Source organism: Heteronotia binoei, chromosome 2 (genome assembly GCF_032191835.1).
Source record: "Heteronotia binoei isolate CCM8104 ecotype False Entrance Well chromosome 2, APGP_CSIRO_Hbin_v1, whole genome shotgun sequence".
NCBI lineage: Eukaryota > Metazoa > Chordata > Lepidosauria > Squamata > Gekkonidae > Heteronotia > Heteronotia binoei.
This window is the reverse complement of record NC_083224.1, coordinates 97,753,181-97,771,351: the sequence shown is the minus strand read 5'-3', so window position 1 is coordinate 97,771,351 and position 18,171 is coordinate 97,753,181. Positions and strand designations below refer to the sequence as shown.

Below are 18,171 nucleotides of genomic sequence, written 5' to 3'. Positions count from 1 at the left end.
AGGAGGATAGGGAAATGGCTGAGAAGCTGAATGCATTTTTTTGCCTCTGTCTTCACTGTGGAAGATGAGAAGTGTTTGCCTGCTCCAGAACCACTTATATTGGAAGGGGTGTTGAAAGACCTGAGTCAGATTGAGGTGACAAGAGAGGAGGTCCTACAACTGATAGACGAATTAAAAACTAATAAGTCACCAGGTCCGGATGGCATACATCCAAGAGTTCTGAAAGAACTCAAAGTTGAACTTGTGGATCTTCTGACAAAAATATGTAATTGTAATGTAATGAAATATGTAATGAAACTACAGGCCAGTCAGTCTGACTTCAATACCGGGAAAGTTGGTAGAAACCATTATCAAGGACAGAATGAGTAGGCACATTGATGAACATGAGTTATTGAGGAAGACTCAGCATGGGTTCTGTAAGGGAAGATCTTGCCTCACTAACCTGTTATTTATTTATTATTTATTTATTAATTACGTTAATCTTATATCCCGCCCTCTCCGCAAGCGGACTCAGGGCGGCTCACAACATCACATTACTTCCAATAAAACATAATTACATATTTAAATTATTTAAAACATTTCATGGTGCTGTTACATTTCTTTGAGGGGGTGAACAAACATGTGGACAAAGAAGACCCGATAGATATTGTTTACCTTGACTTCCAGAAAGCTTTTGATAAAGTTCCTCATCAAAGGCTCCTTAGTAAGCTCGAGTCATGGAGTAAAAGGACAGGTCCTCTTGTGGATAAAAAACTGGCTAATTAATAGGAAGCAGAGAGTGAGTATAAATGGGCAGTCTTCGCAGTGGTGGACGGTAAGCAGTGGAGTGCTGCAGGGCTCAGTACTGGGTCCCATGCTCTTTAACTTGTTCATAAATGATTTAGAGTTGGGAGTGAGCAGTGAAGTGGCCAGGTTTGCAGATGACACTAAATTGTTCAGGGTGGTGAGAACCAGAGAGAATTGTGAGGAACTCCAAAGGGATCTGTTGAGGCTGGTGAGTGGGCATCAATGTGGCAGATGAGGTTCAATGTGGCCAAGTGAAAAGTAATGCAAATTGGGGCCTAGAATCCCAGCTACAAATATAAATTGATGGGGTGTGAACTGGCAGAGACTGACCAAGAGAAAGATCTTGGGGTCGTGGTAGATAACTCACTGAAAATGTCAAGACAGTGTGCAATTGCAATAAAAAAGGCCAACGCCATGCTGGGAATTATTAGGAAGGGAATTGAAAACAAATCAGCCAGTATCATAATGCCCTTGCATAAATCGATGGTGCAGTCTCATTTGGAATACTGTGTGCAATTCTGGTCACCGCACCTCAAAAAGGATATTATAGCATTGGAAAAAGTCCAGAAAAGGGCAACTAGAATGATTAAAGGTTTGAAACACTTTCCCTATGAAGAAAGGTTAAAACGCTTGGGGCTCTTTAACTTGGAGAAACGTTGACTGCGGGGTGACATGATTGTGCATGGGATGGAGAAGGTAGAGAAAGAAGTACTTTCTCCCTTTCTCACAATACAAGAACTCGTGGGCATTCGATGAAATTGCTGAGCAGTTGGGTTAGAATGGATAAAAGGAGGTACTTCTTCACCCAAAGGGCGATTAACATGCGGAATTCACTGCCACAGGAGGTGGTAGCAGCGACAAGCATAGCCAGCTTCAAGAGGGGGTTAGATAAAAATATGGAGCAGAGGTCCATCAGTGGCTATATGTGTGTGTGTATATATATGTGTGTGTGTGTGTAGATAGATAGATAGATAGATAGATAGATAGATAGATAGATAGATAGATAGATAGATAGATAAATAGATAGATAGATTATTTTTTGGGCCACTGTGTGACACAGAGTGTTGGACTGGATGGGCCATTGGCCTGATCCAACATGGCTTCTCTTATGTTCTTAAGTGTGTATCTCTGCACTTTCCAGCTGTACTGCAGCAGCTAGGGTACTGGGAAAGCCTTGAAGCTAGGGTGGCCAGACCGTCCCGGGAGCCCGGGAATGTCCCGGTTCTGGCCACCCAATCCCGCCTCCCGGGCTGCCTATACCGGGACCATTAAAGGTCCCGGTTTAGCCAGCCCCGGAGGCGGTGGGCCGCGGGCGCCGGCGGGGAGTGAGGGAGGGAGCGTCCCTGTGCCTCCAGCGACCAGCGGAGGCCGCGGGGACGCCGCGGAGCACCCGGCGCTGGTCCCGGAAGGCCTTCCAGAGCCTCTGGAAGGCCTTCCGGGACCAGCGCCGACCAGCGAAGGCGTCCCCGCGGCCTCCGCTGGTCCCTGGAGGCCCTCCAGAGTCTCTGGAGGGCCTCCAGGGACCAGCGGAGGCCGCGGGGACGCCGCGGAGCACCCGGCGCTGGTCCCGGAAGGCCTTCCAGAGCCTCTGGAAGGCCTTCCGGGACCAGCGCCGACCAGCGAAGGCGTCCCCGCGGCCTCCGCTGGTCCCTGGAGGCCCTCCAGAGTCTCTGGAGGGCCTCCAGGGACCAGCGGAGGCCGCGGGGACGCCGCGGAGCACCCGGCGCTGGTCCCGGAAGGCCTTCCAGAGCCTCTGGAAGGCCTTCCGGGACCAGCGCCGACCAGCGAAGGCGTCCCCGCGGCCTCCACTGGTCCCTGGAGGCCCTCCAGAGTCTCTGGAGGGCCTCCAGGGACCAGCGGAGGCCGCGGGGACGCCGCGGAGCACCCGGCGCTTGTCCCGGAAGGCCTTCCAGAGCCTCTGGAAGGCCTTCCGGGACCAGCGCCGACCAGCGAAGGCGTCCCCGCGGCCTCCGCTGGTCCCTGGAGGCCCTCCAGAGTCTCTGGAGGGCCTCCAGGGACCAGCGGAGGCCGCGGGGACGCCGCGGAGCACCCGGCGCTGGTCCCGGAAGGCCTTCCAGAGGCTCTGGAAGGCCTTCCGGGACCAGCGCCGACCAGCAAAGGCGTCCCCGCGGCCTCCGCTGGTCCCTGGAGGCCCTCCAGAGTCTCTGGAGGGCCTCCAGGGACCAGCGGAGGCCGCGGGGACGCCGCGGAGCACCCGGCGCTGGTCCCGGAAGGCCTTCCAGAGCCTCTGGAAGGCCTTCCGGGACCAGCGCCGACCAGCGAAGGCGTCCCCGCGGCCTCCACTGGTCCCTGGAGGCCCTCCAGAGTCTCTGGAGGGCCTCCAGGGACCAGCGGAGGCCGCGGGGACGCCGCGGAGCACCCGGCGCTTGTCCCGGAAGGCCTTCCAGAGCCTCTGGAAGGCCTTCCGGGACCAGCGCCGACCAGCGAAGGCGTCCCCGCGGCCTCCGCTGGTCCCTGGAGGCCCTCCAGAGTCTCTGGAGGGCCTCCAGGGACCAGCGGAGGCCGCGGGGACGCCGCGGAGCACCCGGCGCTGGTCCCGGAAGGCCTTCCAGAGGCTCTGGAAGGCCTTCCGGGACCAGCGCCGACCAGCAAAGGCGTCCCCGCGGCCTCCGCTGGTCCCTGGAGGCCCTCCAGAGTCTCTGGAGGGCCTCCAGGGACCAGCGGAGGCCGCGGGGACGCCGCGGAGCACCCGGCGCTGGTCCCGGAAGGCCTTCCAGAGGCTCTGGAAGGCCTTCCGGGACCAGCGCCGACCAGCGAAGGCGTCCCCGCGGCCTCCGCTGGTCCCTGGAGGCCCTCCAGAGTCTCTGGAGGGCCTCCAGGGACCAGCGGAGGCCGCGGGGACGCCGCGGAGCACCCGGCGCTGGTCCCGGAAGGCCTTCCAGAGCCTCTGGAAGGCCTTCCGGGACCAGCGCCGACCAGCGAAGGCGTCCCCGCGGCCTCCGCTGGTCCCTGGAGGCCCTCCAGGGGGCCGGCGCAGCGGCACGCTGAAGCAGCCTGTCGGTCACTTCCGGGTTCCTGTCCTGCATCTCGACCTGTGTTATTAGTGACAGGCTGCTTCGGCGTGCCGCTGCGCCGGCCCCCTGGGCCCCACAACGATGGGACCGATGCCACAGGGACGGGCTCGAAACACTCTATAACCCCTCAAAAGAACAGCAGTCTAGCTCGCTTCCCCCGAGCCCTGCCGCCATAAGCCTCAAGGGGGCTCATTTTGCGGCATCTCCCGGCGGGAGGGTGGCACCCGCACGGGACACATATCAAATGAAAGAGGGGGCGCAGGGCTATCAGAAACAGCCGGCGGAGGGAGTCGGGAGACCACCCCACTGGGGGATCCACACCCCGAAAGTGATGAAGGTGGCGCAGATAGAGCCAACAGAGCAAACAGGACAAAATAAATAGGCTGCATTATGCAGCACAGTTGAGAAAGTGCCTTATCCCATATACTGATGAAGTATATACAGGATTTCAGAACAAAATTGTTTCCGGCTGGGGGATTTTTGGGGATGTCACAGGAAGTGCTGTGAAGTCACTTCCTGTTTCCGGCAGTGGCATTTGGGGGAAATGATGTCATTTGGGGGAAATGATGTCACAGGAAGTGATGTCACTTCCCATTTCCGGCAGGTGACGCGGGGAAATGATGTCACAGGAAGTGATGTCACTTCCTGTTTCCTGTGGTGGCATGCCGTCGCCGGAAGTGACGTCACCGGAAGTGACGTCACTTCCTGTTTCCGGCGGCACCCCTACCTCCCCCCCCCCAACGTGTCCCTGGCTGGCCTTCAGACATTATGGTCACCCTACTTGAAGCACAAGCTTTGAGTCTGTCTTCTATCTTGGCAATTGTAATTATGTGAAAGTGCATACTCCTGGACTACAAATTCCAACAGGTATTTAGATATAAGAAGACGACGGCATTGGATTTATATTCTGCCCTCCACTCAAGAGTCTCAGTGTGGCTCACAATCTCCTTTATCTTCCTCCCCCACAACAGACACCCTGTGATGTGGATGGGGGTGAGAGGGCTCTCACAGCAGCTGCCCTTTCAAGGACAACCTCTGCCTGAGCCTATGGCTAACCCAAGGCCATTCCAGCAGCTGCAAGTGGAGGAGTGGGGAATCAAACCTGGTTCTCCCAGATAAGAGTCCACGCACTTAACCACTACATCAAACTGGCTCTCTGTAGTTCTGTAAGTACCTGGATCCCTTGAGGTTCTGAGACCAGATGTGTGCTTTTATAGAACAATTATTAGGGGCCATTATTATTGTATTCCTGGATAATTTTATTTCTTTTAAAATTTGCTGTGTCCTGACTTGGATAACCCAGGCTAGCATGATCTGGTTAGTATTTGGATGGGAGAACACCTAGGAATACCAGGGTTGGTACTTACCAGGGTTGGTACTCAGAGGTAGGCAATGACAAATCGGCTGTGACTTGACCGCACTTCACACACACAAAGTGTCAGATTGAATTACGAGAGTGAAAAGGGACTGACCCTGAATGAGATGAAACTGCAGGAATTTGCTTGTCCCCAGTATCCAGTAGGAAGTTTTTGAAATTCATACAATTTGTCTTTAGAAAAATTGCAAGATGAAACATTCTAATAATTTAAGTGGCCTAGGGTTGCCAATCCCCAGTTGGGGGCAGTGGACCCCCTAGTTTGGAGGCCCTCCCACTGCTTCAGGGTCATCAGAAAGCGGGGGCAGGGGGGAGGAAAGTTGGCACTCCATTATTTTCTGGGACTGATTCCCATAGGGTATCATGGAGAATTCATCCATGGGTATCTGGGGATTGGAAGCCCTTTTTTCTAAGGTAGAGATACCAAATTTTCAGCATAGCATCCATTACCTCTCCTCAAAACACCCTCCACGTTTCAAAAAGATTGGACCTGGGGGTCCAATTCTATGAGCCCATTATTTCCAATGAAGGGAAGGCATTTAAAAGGTGCACTGTCCCTTTAAATGTGGTGGCCAGAATTCCCGTTGGAGTTCAATCGTGCTTGTCACATCCTGGCTGCACCCCCTCCCCAAGTCTCCTGGCTGCACCCCCGAAGACACTAGATATTTCTTGAATTGGACCTGGCAGCCCTAAAGTTGCCACTCCCATCTTCCATGAGTCCTCGTGTGGGAAGTTCCGAGGCATCAAAAAATACAAAGAAATCTTTAGGAATCTGATGATTGCCTCAGCTCTTGCTAGGAGAAATACGGCATTTACCGCTAACTCCCACTTGCCCACGTGAACTGAAAACTCCGAAGAATGGTTTGCAGTTAAACATCAAACCCGGAAACGGAAATATTAAAATCGAGAGCGAGGGGCTTGTATCTGCAGTTTGAACTCTGCTAAGAAAAGGGAGAGTCCGGGCAAGTGGTGAGTGATTTGAGGTTGATTTCACAATCTTGGCTAGCTTGATTTGCGTCAGCCAGGTTTTTGCATAGTCACCGTGGAGTAGAAAGAAAAACAGGACCGTGTCGGAATTGGGGAACGTACGCTTGAATTTCGCTGCAAAAGTTGGTTGGGCCGGAGATGGGGCCCTTAAACAAGATTAGCGCAAGAAAAACCATAAAGTGCAATGCGTGTAGCTAAGCTCTGTGAAAGTTTTAAGTCCGAAGTAGTTTCAAACTTGCTTCCTAGTCCTAAGGCTAGGAAGTAAGCATCTCTGACTTCTGTGCGGGTTAGTATCCATGCATACTTCCTTGGATGCAACCCTAATAGAAATAAGTGGGATTTACTTCTGTATAGGGTCGGGCTTTACCAGTAATTGTGGCAAACTATGGGCTCATTCAGTATAACATGTCTCAAAATTAGACGTGTACATATTTACAGATACTTGGTTATGTTTTACAGAGTAGGTGTAATTGTTACATTTGCAGGAGATTCTTATTAACCATAATCACTTGCTGCTGATTGATGTGTTGACAGTGACATTTGAGAATGCTTTATGTTATGTCTCTGAGTTGTATAAATGGGTAACCCGTTTCTTTTAATGAAAAGGTAAATGCATGATTCTGTTCTTTAGTTTAGGACAGGTGTGCAGTCTCTAACGTATATTGAAGTTAAGGTTTTGCAGTGATGGTCTCCTCTGTATGAATAATATATGGGTAAAGCTAGGTGTACAGAGCCCTGTGGCGCAGAATGGTAAAGCTGCAGTACTGCAGTCCAAGCTCTCTGCTCATGACCTAAGTTTGTTCTTGGTGGAAGCTGGGTTCAGGTAACCGGGGTAAGTTTGACTCAGCCTTCCATCCTTACGAGGTCCGTAAAATGGGTACCCAGCTTGCTGGGGGAAAGTGTAGATGACTGGGGAAGGCAATGGCAAACCACCTCGTAAAAAGTCTGCCATGAAAATGCCGTGATGTGGCGGAAACAACTGGTGCTTGGGACTACCTTTTTTACCTTTTAAACCTTGGTGTTGCTTGCAAGCAAACTTTGTGGTAGATAATAAAAAAGGTAAAGGTAGACCCCTGTGCAAGCACCAGTCGTTTCTGACTCTGGGGTGACCATTCCCTAATGAGGAGTGTGGAGTAATTATCTGCATTTTATCTTCCCTGAAGATTTGCATGAGTGAATCTTATTTCTATTCATATTCAACATGGCTATTTCTTTGGAGTTTAGTTAGTTACAGTAAAAATAACAGTCTTGTGACACATTAAAGACTAACCCATTTATGGTAGCTTAAGCATTCATAAGACATGGCTTATTTTGTCAGTTAATGAAGATTTATGCCATGATTTAAGTATAATGAGAATCTCACTTTCAATTTGAAAGACATTTTTTTAATAGCACTGAAATTACAGATGAAGCTGCGAAAGAAACTGATTCTTATACATTCTTGAAATTTAACCTGTTCTGCATGTAGTTCAGGAAGTCTAATTGTTTGTAAGCTCTGTTAGTTATAAACGTTGGCAAGGTATCTAGCCCAGTTCTGTGAATGTTGATTCAAAAGTAAGTACCCCCTGGTTCTGCCTCAAAACAAGATCGAGAGCTTATAATGAATTTACTTACAGCAGCTAAAGTGGTCATCGCTTGTAAATGGAAAGATATGCAGTCTCCCAATAGTCAGGCTTGGTATCTCAAAGTTTGGGATTATTTTACTATTGATAAGATCACTGATGAGGTGCAGTCACATGCTGTAACACCTCAATATAAGTCTGTAATGGAAAAGTGGTAGACTTTTTTAAGAATTCATTTTGCTAATTATTTAACTTAGATTTAATTTTTTGTGTTATCTATATCTATATATGGAATTTAAGTTGTATCCTATTTTGAAGCTTTATGTAAGCTGTTTGAATTTTCAATAAAGAAAATTTTGAGATTTGTTTTTTAAAAAGTAAGTACCCATGTTATCCTATGAATAAATGCTATTGTTAACGTTTTATAGATGGTTAATGTAGACTGAGAGGTAGTGATCTTCTCAAGTCACTTCAAACCTGTGGTGTAGCAGGGATTTGAGCTCATGTTTTCCAAGATTTTCCTGATTTAAAATCAGACAGTTTGACTTAATTTGGCCTCATGGCTTGAGATTCAGACCTAGAACTAGTGGTCCTGATTTGATTCTAATCTGCTCCGTCACTAACAGCTTCTACTACTTCATATCTGCAAAATGAAAATAACCCTAAATGACATCATACTGTTGGTATAAAATGTAATATGATAAACATCTGTAAGCCATATAGTATAAAAGAAAAAAATTATGGGCATTGACTAGACCAAATACAGAATATATCTTGTGGTCTTCTGACCACAATGTTATTTTGATCAGGATCATTCCCACAGCAGTAGTGCACTGATGATAGTACACTGCAAGAACACAAATGAAAGCAAAATAGCCCATGTTTTGATGCATAATCTTATATTCTATTTTCATTCCCTTTGTATTTTTGTAGTGTATTTTCTATGCATCATTGCTGCGGGAGTAATCCTGATTCATAACAAGGAATGGGTACCGGACTTTTACCTTTGTCAAGTGAAGCAGGGTGAAACTGTTGGTATCAAGTTACTTATTATGCATAGTAACTTGCCTGTGGATTAAAGTTTTGCATTCAGAATTAATGTGTCTCACTGAAATTTCAGAACTGGATTTAAAAATTTGCTGAGTTATGTCATTCAAAATTTATAGTTTGCTAGCTATAAGTTGTGTGAATGTGTTTCATCATTGATTGTGTTGATGTGTTGCATCAACATTCACCCTGTTAATTTTTCTTCTGAAGATTTTTATTTTGTAGCTTCCCCTGAGTTAATTGTTATACATGATATGACAGTAGATCCCAGTGGGAAAAAAATGATGGCATTGGATGTCTGTGCTTTGACTCTGTCAAGCAAGTCCCTATCTCTCTACATTAGCTCCAGCAAATTATCTTGCAACAATAATGAGACTAAAGTTTCAATTCTACCAAGACTTAATGAATTCAGCTGTATTTTCTTCTTAGCGAATTTGCTTAGGATGTCACTATAAAAGTAAGGTCCATTTAATTTAATAAAACATTTCTGGGTGGAAAGTTTCAAGTTGCACAGCTATGTAGTGAGTCTCCTTGAATAAAACAGGATTGTGAATATGTAGTATGAAATTTTAAAATGTAAGCACTGAAGCCTGATCTGTGGGTATGATCTGACCAATGATCCAATTATAATGCTCACAAGTGGGGTCGCTAACTTCATCTCTACAAACTTTTAGAATTCCTGTGTTATAAAAACTTTGGTGCCATGGCCTACAAATGAAGTCTTTATTAAAATCAGGGTTTGACAAGGATCTGGAGAAGGTTTTCTCTTCTTAGAACACGTAACGCCCAGTAAGAAGGAGACACCTTGGAGTTTTTGTTCATCAGATTTTCTCTGTTAATGGAATCAAATAAGTAGCATAAGGAGTTTAACATTAGAAGAGGGAAATTTAATTTTCACCCTATTGTCTGGTCTTTATAACTTATTTTTATTTTTTTGTCATCAAGTCACAGCTGATGGCAACCCTGTAGGCAGGCCTCATTTTGGGCAGGAGCTCACAGGAACGGAGCTCCAGAACCTCTAAAGTTTATTGTGCTCTTTCTTTCTCTCCCCTCTACCCCCTGGCCAATAGTTGCTTCTGGGCTCCATTGTCCAACCCTTCTATGTGAATTTTGCTGAACGCTAAGATTTGGCAAACTTTCTAAAATTTTCCCCCACACATAATGGGAACATAACCAAAACATATGACGCAGACAGATGGAAATTTTCATCATGCCACTGTGGCTACCTAGGAGAAAGTAATTTAAAAAGTATGATGGGAGTGAGATTTTATTATGACAACTATAATTCAAGAAGCATTTTAAGGTAGATGCTGAGATGATTTAGTACACCTTCTGGTGATGTCAGAGTTGTGTGGCATATGCAAATAAGTTGTGCTAATGAGCTCCAGCACTTCATTTTCTATTAAATGCCCCTTGCCTGTAGGAATTTAAGGCAAGAGATGATCAGAGGTGGTTTGCTATTGCCTGCCTTTGTGCATTGACATTGGTGTTCTTTGGAGTTCTCCCATCCAAATAGTAACCAGGGCCAACCATGTTTAGCTTCTGATATTTGACAAGATCAGGCTGGCCTGAGATATCCAGCTCTGGGCAATTGTCTTGCAAAGATTGTATTTAATTTAGGAAGCTGTTTAATGGGATGCTGTTAAATAGCTGATCCGACAAAAACTGAGAAAGTGGACGGAGACTGGAACTTCTGCATGAATAATTTCCTTTCACAATGCAGCATCCATAGTAACTCTTGGAATATATTGCAAGATACGCCTTTGATCAGCTTTTTCTGCTGTAATTAAAATAATCTTCCAAAACAAATATAGTAAGCAAATAGCGAGCCAAATCTAAATCCAGTTTAAGGCCATAATTCTGTGCACACTTCCCTGACAGTATTCAGTTCAGTGGCACTGGGTTCTGAGAAAATACCTTCGAATTGAATTGTAAGATTATGGTGATGTGATTTACACAGTAAGTACTGGAAGGGATGGAAAAGTGAATGTTAACTTTTGACATCAATAAAAGTGAACTGGAAAAGTTAATGTCCCCTGTGCAAGCACCAGTCATTTCCAACTGGGGTGATGCTGCTTTCACAACGTTTTCATGGCAGACTTTTTATGGGGTGGTTTGCCATTGCCTTCCCCAGTCATCTACAAAAGTGAACTGAGGGGCTGCTAAATCTTAAACTTTATGTGAATGTGGTTCCACACACAATTCTTATGGCACGATTCAGTTACTTATTTTCCAAATTCAACTACTTGTGAAATTATAATGGAGTATCTGCATGTCAGTGGATATTGGTCAATCAGATATCAGTGGTTTTTCCCCCATGATGTTTTGTTATTATTTTTATTAGGAACTGAGCTGCCCTGTTCCTCAGTCTGCACATTGCTATTAAGTACCAAATCTTCTAACCCCTAGTCAGTTTCCAGAAGCAATTTATATAACTGTTTTCCCAATAAAGCTGCATCTTTCTCTGTGTTAACACTAGCTAAAAGCTTTCACGGTCTCAATTCCAGATTCAGAATTTCTCCTGGAAACTAAACAATGAGAAATGGCGCTCATCCTTAATATTGTCGTAGCACAATAAACATGTTAGGAAAAAATTGCTATGATAGCAGGTTCACAATCACAGCACTGCCTGGGTGTTGCATGTAAGATAAGTTACAAGAGAGTAAGTAACATATAGAGATTCCACTTCTGTTCTCCCTGAACAACAGCAAAAAATGCAACAGGGTAGCTTCTAGAAAAATCAAGATTGTAACAGAGAAAGAACAGCAGACTGATGATGATATTGTATGAAACCACTGTGTTAGTTTTATGCATAATGATGGTAACTGAGTCACATTTGAAACCACCCTGAGTTGCCTTTTTTCAGAGCGATAAAGTACCCCCTGCCTGTGCAAAGACCAGGGTCATTTCCACATAAGCTATTTGTCTTAAGTCTGATACTGTTGGAGAGCAGGTGGGGTTTTTTTTCCCCCTCCTTCCTCCTCACAGCTTTCTGGTACATTTGTGCACCTCATGACATTTCCCTGACTTTTTCCTGATCTTTGTCAAAGCATGTCAAACATACTTTGCTGTGAAGTTCTGAGAAAGATCACAGCAAAGTCTGGGTGGTCACTGGATACAAAGGAAAGTTTGAATTTCCCTGGGCCTGCCTACATGGTAGCCATTTTTCCTGCTCCTGTTGTTGCAGCTGCCATTTCTTCCACTCCTCTTGGCCATTGGGGTTTTTTTCTTTTTAAACTGGCAATTAAATATTGTTATATCATCACAACTGTGTCTGGGGTTTACAATTCCCAGAAGTGGAGCTGTGCATCACTGCACTATGGGCCTAGCTCTGACCAGTCAGCAGCTACCTACTTCACACTGAGGAGCAATGGCTGAAAAGCAAGAATACTGGGGACCCAAAGCTTGATGGAAATTTAGCTTGCAAAGTTAGTCTCAGTGCACAACCACAGCACTCCCCGCCTTCCCTTTAATAATTATAAAACAAACATAATAAAAATCTGCTGCTAGTAGTATAAAGGACATCTACATTGCAAAGGAAAAAAGATATAGTAATGGTTTTGTGTAGTTGTCTGCTGCTTTTTGTAATATTTATTTTTAGTATTCTAATAGGAAAACTCAAATACATTACTATTGGGGGAATGGACATAATTTGCAGGACTTAACTATCTTGAGAACTTTACACGTGCTCTAATGTACTCATTTATTGTTTGACATTTTTTCTTGTTTAAGTCAACATATTTGAAATAGAAAACAAAAACAAAGAAACCCAGCATTGTTCCTTATATATTTAAGTTACTATTTACTGTACAGTGGGTTATGTGCTCACTACTCTTCATATAAATGTTCATGATATATGACAGAAGATCAGGAAAGGAAGCTACCTGATGCTGGCATCTTCCATAAGATTTGTATAATGTTTACATGGTTAAGAGTGAAAATCAGGTATAGCTCAAAAAGGTTGCTTATTATGAAATTGGTCTTTGCCAAAGCAGAGGTCAAAGCCCAGGAGTTTTATGGATCTCTTCAGGATATGATTGATGGGTATGGTTATGCAAATGCCAAATTCTAGGTACAGGCCTGTCAGCCTGCTTCTATATAGGTTTTCTCATTGAACTGCAAAAGCCTATAATCATCACTTCAAACTGAAGTACAGGTTATGGGAAGAGAAGGTTGGATCTTGGAGTTGGTATGTTTAGTTCTATGTGTGTGATCCTTTCTAAACCAACTCACAGAATCTTTCCATGCCTTTATCAATAAAACAAACTCTCCTAATCTGAACAAATTAAACTATTATCTCTTTATTTAAAGAAAACCTAAAGTTGTGAGCTACAGCATAAATTACTGTGCTCATTTTTCCTGTATTTAAAACAATTTATTATATTGTTTGTATTGTAATTGTATTGTAACAACGTATTATATTTTTTTCATATAATAATTGGTTATTAAAGATTAATACACATACATTACATTTTCTCCACCCCTCCCCCCTTTTTGTGACCCCCGGCAGTGCATGTTTTACCCCCTTTACAAACTGTTCCCTATTGCTATTTTATTTAATTTGTTAGAAGGTAATAAACTCTATCTATTAAAGAATCTTTCGTTATAAAGAAAAAACATTAAAAAGAGGAAAAAAACAACTATATTTGTAATCCAATTTGATAGTAGTCCTTTTTAGTCCTACACAAAGAAACGAAAAAGATATAATCCAATAATCTCATTTTTTTGTTTGTTTTATACTGTAATCCATATAAAATTGTTTTTTGAGATTAACCGTTGTCAAAGATCATCAAATGTCCTTTAACGTTCCATTGTTTTTCAATGTACTTTTGAAATTTCCCCACTCATTTTTAAACTTCTCTAGATCTTGTTCTTTTAAGATTCTTGTAAGTTTGTCCATTTCACTCCAGTGCATAACTTTCAAAGTCCACTCCTGCCTTTCTGGTAGTTTGTCTTGCTTCCACATTTGCGCATATAATGTCCATGCAGCTGAAAGCATGTACCAAATTATCGTTCTGTCTTGTTTTTGAAATGTTTCCATTTGTAATTCCAATAAAAAAATTTCTGGTGCCTTCTTAATATTATATCCCAAAATTTTCGAAATCTCTTGCTGAATCATTTGCCGAAATTGTTTCGCCTTTTCACAAGTCCACCACATATGGTAGAAAGATCCTTCTTGTTTTTTTACATTTCCAACATCTATCCGACACCTGATTGTTCATTTTTGCCAGTTTCTGAGGTGTCATATACCACCTATATAACATTTTAAAGCAATTTTCCTTAATGTTATAGCATGTAGATATTTTCATAGAGTCCTTCCATAAGTATTCCCATGACTCCATCTGTATCTATTTATATTTACTGACCATTTTATCATTTGTGATTTAACTACTTCATCCTCCGTAGACCATTTCAGTAATAGCTTATATATCTTTAATATCAGCTTTTCATTTTCCCCAAACAGCATTCTCTCCAGTTCTGTTTGGTCTTGTCTTATTCCATTAGTCTTAACGTCCTGTTCCAACAAACTCTTTATTTGTTGCAATTGAAACCAGTTATATTTATATTGTATTTCTTCTGCCGATTTTAGTTCCACCTTTCCACCTTGAATTTTTAGAAGTTGTTTATATGAAAGCCACTTCTCTTCCTTGATATCCAAATACAATTTTATTACTTCTGTTGGCACAATCCAAAGCAGTTTCCTCTCATCCCCATATCTTTTATACTTCAGCCAGGTATTTAATGGATTACTTCTGATACAGTGATGTGAGAAGAAGCCATCCATCTTATTTTTCCCATAATACATATAGGCATGCCATCCAAAAACATTTCCATAATCTTCTAATGCTAATAGCTTTCTGTTTTGTAATGTCATCCATTCCTTAATCCACGCTAGGCATACTGCAACATGATACAGTTTTAAGTTAGGTAATTGAAATCCGCCCCTTTCTTTCGCATCTGTCAAAATTTTCATTTTAATTCTTGGTTTTTCCCCACCCCTACAAATTCTGAAAGTTTCCTTTGCCATTTATTAAATTGTTTATTGTCTTTCACTATTGGAATTGTTTGACACAGGAACATAATTCTTGGTAAGACATTCATCTTAATTGCCAAAATTCTTCTCAACATAGATAGATTCAGTTTATTCCATTTTATCATATCTCCATCGATCTTACGCCAAAGTTTCTCATAATTATTTTTATACAGATCAGTATTTTTCATTGTTATTTCCACCCCTAAGTGTTTTACTTTAGAGGCAACTTCACACTCTGTTAACCTCTGCAGCTCTTCCTGTTTATCCTTTGACATATTTTTACACATAATTTTTGATTTTTCTTTATATAAAAACCTGCCAGTTCTCCATATTCTTGTATCTTACGAAGCAACAATGGTGTTACATGAGTGGGATTCTCATTTATAAACATCACATCATCTACAAATGCTCTGTACTTATAAGAAAAACCTTTCACTTTTAGTCCCTCTATCTCTTTGTCATCTTGGAGTTGAATTAACAAAACCTCTAAAGTCATTATAAATATCAGTAAAGATAAAGGGCAACCTTGTCTAGTTCCTTTATTTATTATAATTTCCCCCCCGTTAAATTTGCTTTAATACAGAGCCTTGCTGATTGTTCAAAATATATCGCTTTTACCATTATTATAAAGTCATCTCTCAATCTCAGTTTCTCCATCACTGCAAATATAAAATCCCAGTGCACATTATCAAATGCTTTCTCAGCGTCTGCAAACAATAATGCTACTTCTTTCTCAGGGTGATTTTCATAGTATTCAATGATGTCTATAACAGTTCTGATATTGTCTCTAATTTGTCTCTTGGGAAGAAATCCCACTTGCTCTTCTTTAATAAAACTGTTCAAATGCTGTTTAAGGCGTTCTGCTAAAATTCTTGCATATATTTTGTAATCATTGTTAAGTAATGAAATTGGTCTATAATTTTTCACATTTGTAGCTTCTCTGTCTTCTTTTGGAATCAAAGAAATTACTGCTTTCCATGTATTGGGAATTTTCCCATCTATTCTTATAATGTTCATCAATTTCTGGAGTTTTGGTTATAACATCTCCACTAGGACTTTAAAAATTTTTGCCGTAAAGCCATCTGGACCAGGTGCTTTTCCTGTCTTCATTGAATTAATCACCTCCTCAATTTCTCCTTTCTCAATTGGTTTATTCAACACTTTCTCCATATTTTCTGTAAAGGAATTTACCTAGATTTTCTGTAGATACACATCAATTTTTTTCTTATCTATGCTTTGACTTTTAAATAGCTTGACATAGTATTTATAAAATTCCCTTTTAATTCCTTCATGATCAACAATGTCTTTTCTTCTCGACGCAATTTTGTTAATTACTTTATTCTCCCGTCTTTTTTTGATTTGCAAAGCAAGATATTTTCCAGGTTTATTTGCTCCTTCAAAAGATTTCTCTTGAAGTCTTTTTAAGTTCCATTCCATTTCTTTATTCAACAAATGTCTCAGTTGGCTTTGTAATATTATCTCTCTTATAATTTTCTTTTTCCCAGGTCGCTTTTTAAGCTCCTTCTCCTTTTTTCCAATTTCTTTCTAAATATCCATTTGCATATTTTTGGCTCTTTTCTCTTTATTGTTCAATGTAATTAAAATGCCCCTCATTACTGCTTTATAGGCATCCCAACAATTTGAAATTGAGTGTCCTCATTTTCATTTATTTGGAAGAAGCATTTAGTTTCCTTTTCCAGAGACACCACTATCTCCTGTTTCTGTAGCAAGTCTTCATTTATCCACCACCTTGGAGTCCTTTTCCCTGACTTTGCAGACCACATTATTTGATTGTGATCAGCCCTTATTTTAGGAAGTATCTTTATTTTTTTCGTTAATAGTCCCAGATCTTTTGTAGTCCATATCATGTCAATTCTAGAGAAAGAATTATGCCTTGCCGAAAAAATAAGTATAGTCACATTCTTTGGGGTTGAACTTCCTCCAAATATCTTCTTCTTCTTTTTTTTTAATATGTATATTTTTATTATTAATACATTATCCGTTTCTCTACATGGTTTCTGATATCCATTTTACATTTACCCCCAACCCATCCCCCCTTAGTCTATACATCCTTTTCTTCTTCCAGCCAGGGACAAAGGACTCGAAGCTTCCACTGAATGTCCACTCTCCTTTCTTTCTTCGCCCATTTCAGATACATCAGCCACTTTTCTTTAATTCTTGATCTTCTTTCTTCCCATGATTCTTCTTGCAACATTATAGCGGCTATATCTGACTGGACAAAATCAAAGAGATAGTTATGCCAAGTACTTTCCTTCCATTTACTTTTATCCTTCCATGACTTTGGTAATTTTCCTTCATTATTTTTTTTTCCTGATCTGTCCAAAATATTTTTAACTGTTCCATTAAAGTCTCCCATTATCATAATTTGCTCATGCACCACTTGGTCTAGTTGTTGCAAGATATCTTTAAAGAAAGAATCTTTTGCTCCATTTGGGGCATATATTCCCAACAACAAAGTTCTTTTGTAGTTCAAAGTCACTTCCACCGCAATATATCTACCATTATCATCTTTAAAAATTAATTTTGGGTCTAATTCTTGTTTGATGTAAAAAACTACACCTCTTTTTTTTCTCCTTGGCCAATGAGCAAAATTCCATGCCAAGTTGTTTGTTCCATAAAAATTTATAATCCTTTTGTTTGACATGTACTTGCAGGCAAATTGTTACATTTTTGTTTCCCAATCCAGTGAAAGGTTGCTCTTCTTTTTTGTGGTGAATTAAGTCCATTTACATTCCAAGATATTAGTTTGTAATCCATAATGGTTTTTATTCTTGATCTGTTTCCCCAAAGTCCTTATGCTCCCCCCAAAACTTTGTCATTTCCTGAGTGTTTGTGATGGTAAATCTCCGTCCTTTAAATTCAAAACTTAAACCCTCTGGGAGTTCCCATCTGTATCTCATTTCTTTTTCTCTCAACTTTTCTGTCAACTTTTTATAGAGCCTCCTATTGTTGATGACTTCCCTTGGCAATTCTTTCATAATTCTTACTCTACTGCCATCCACCTCCAGTGTGCTCTCAAATTGTTTACTCAGAATCTTTCCCACCATATCTCTTGTCACAAATCTCACTACCACATCTCTTGGTAGCTTGTTTCTTTTGGCATATTGCGAATTTACCCTGTAGATGTAGTCATAGAAATGGTTGTTTTGATCTGCGTCGTCTTCTAGAAATTCAGCAATAATTTTTATTATATATGTCCTTAAGTCAATCTTAGTAGATTCAAGCACTCCTCTTAACCATATCTGATTTTCCATTAGTTTACAATCTAGTAGTAATGCTTTCTCCTGCATTTTTTGAATAGTGGAATCCACTGTGTCCATTCTT

At 42.0% G+C, this 18,171-nt stretch overlaps 1 protein-coding gene across 3 annotated transcripts in view; it reads left to right on the top strand.

Moving 5' to 3' along the window:
• Positions 1-6,042: 6,042 nt before the first annotated feature.
• Positions 6,043-18,171, top strand: part of AKR1A1 (aldo-keto reductase family 1 member A1) — a 49,525-nt gene continuing 37,396 nt past the window's right edge. The window contains exon 1 of one of the 3 annotated variants that reach the window (XM_060231707.1): positions 6,043-6,165. The gene's annotated coding sequence lies outside the window, so the exon portion shown is untranslated. The remainder of the gene's footprint in view (positions 6,166-18,171) is intronic. The other 2 variants (XM_060231709.1, XM_060231708.1) reach the window with 2 other exon arrangements.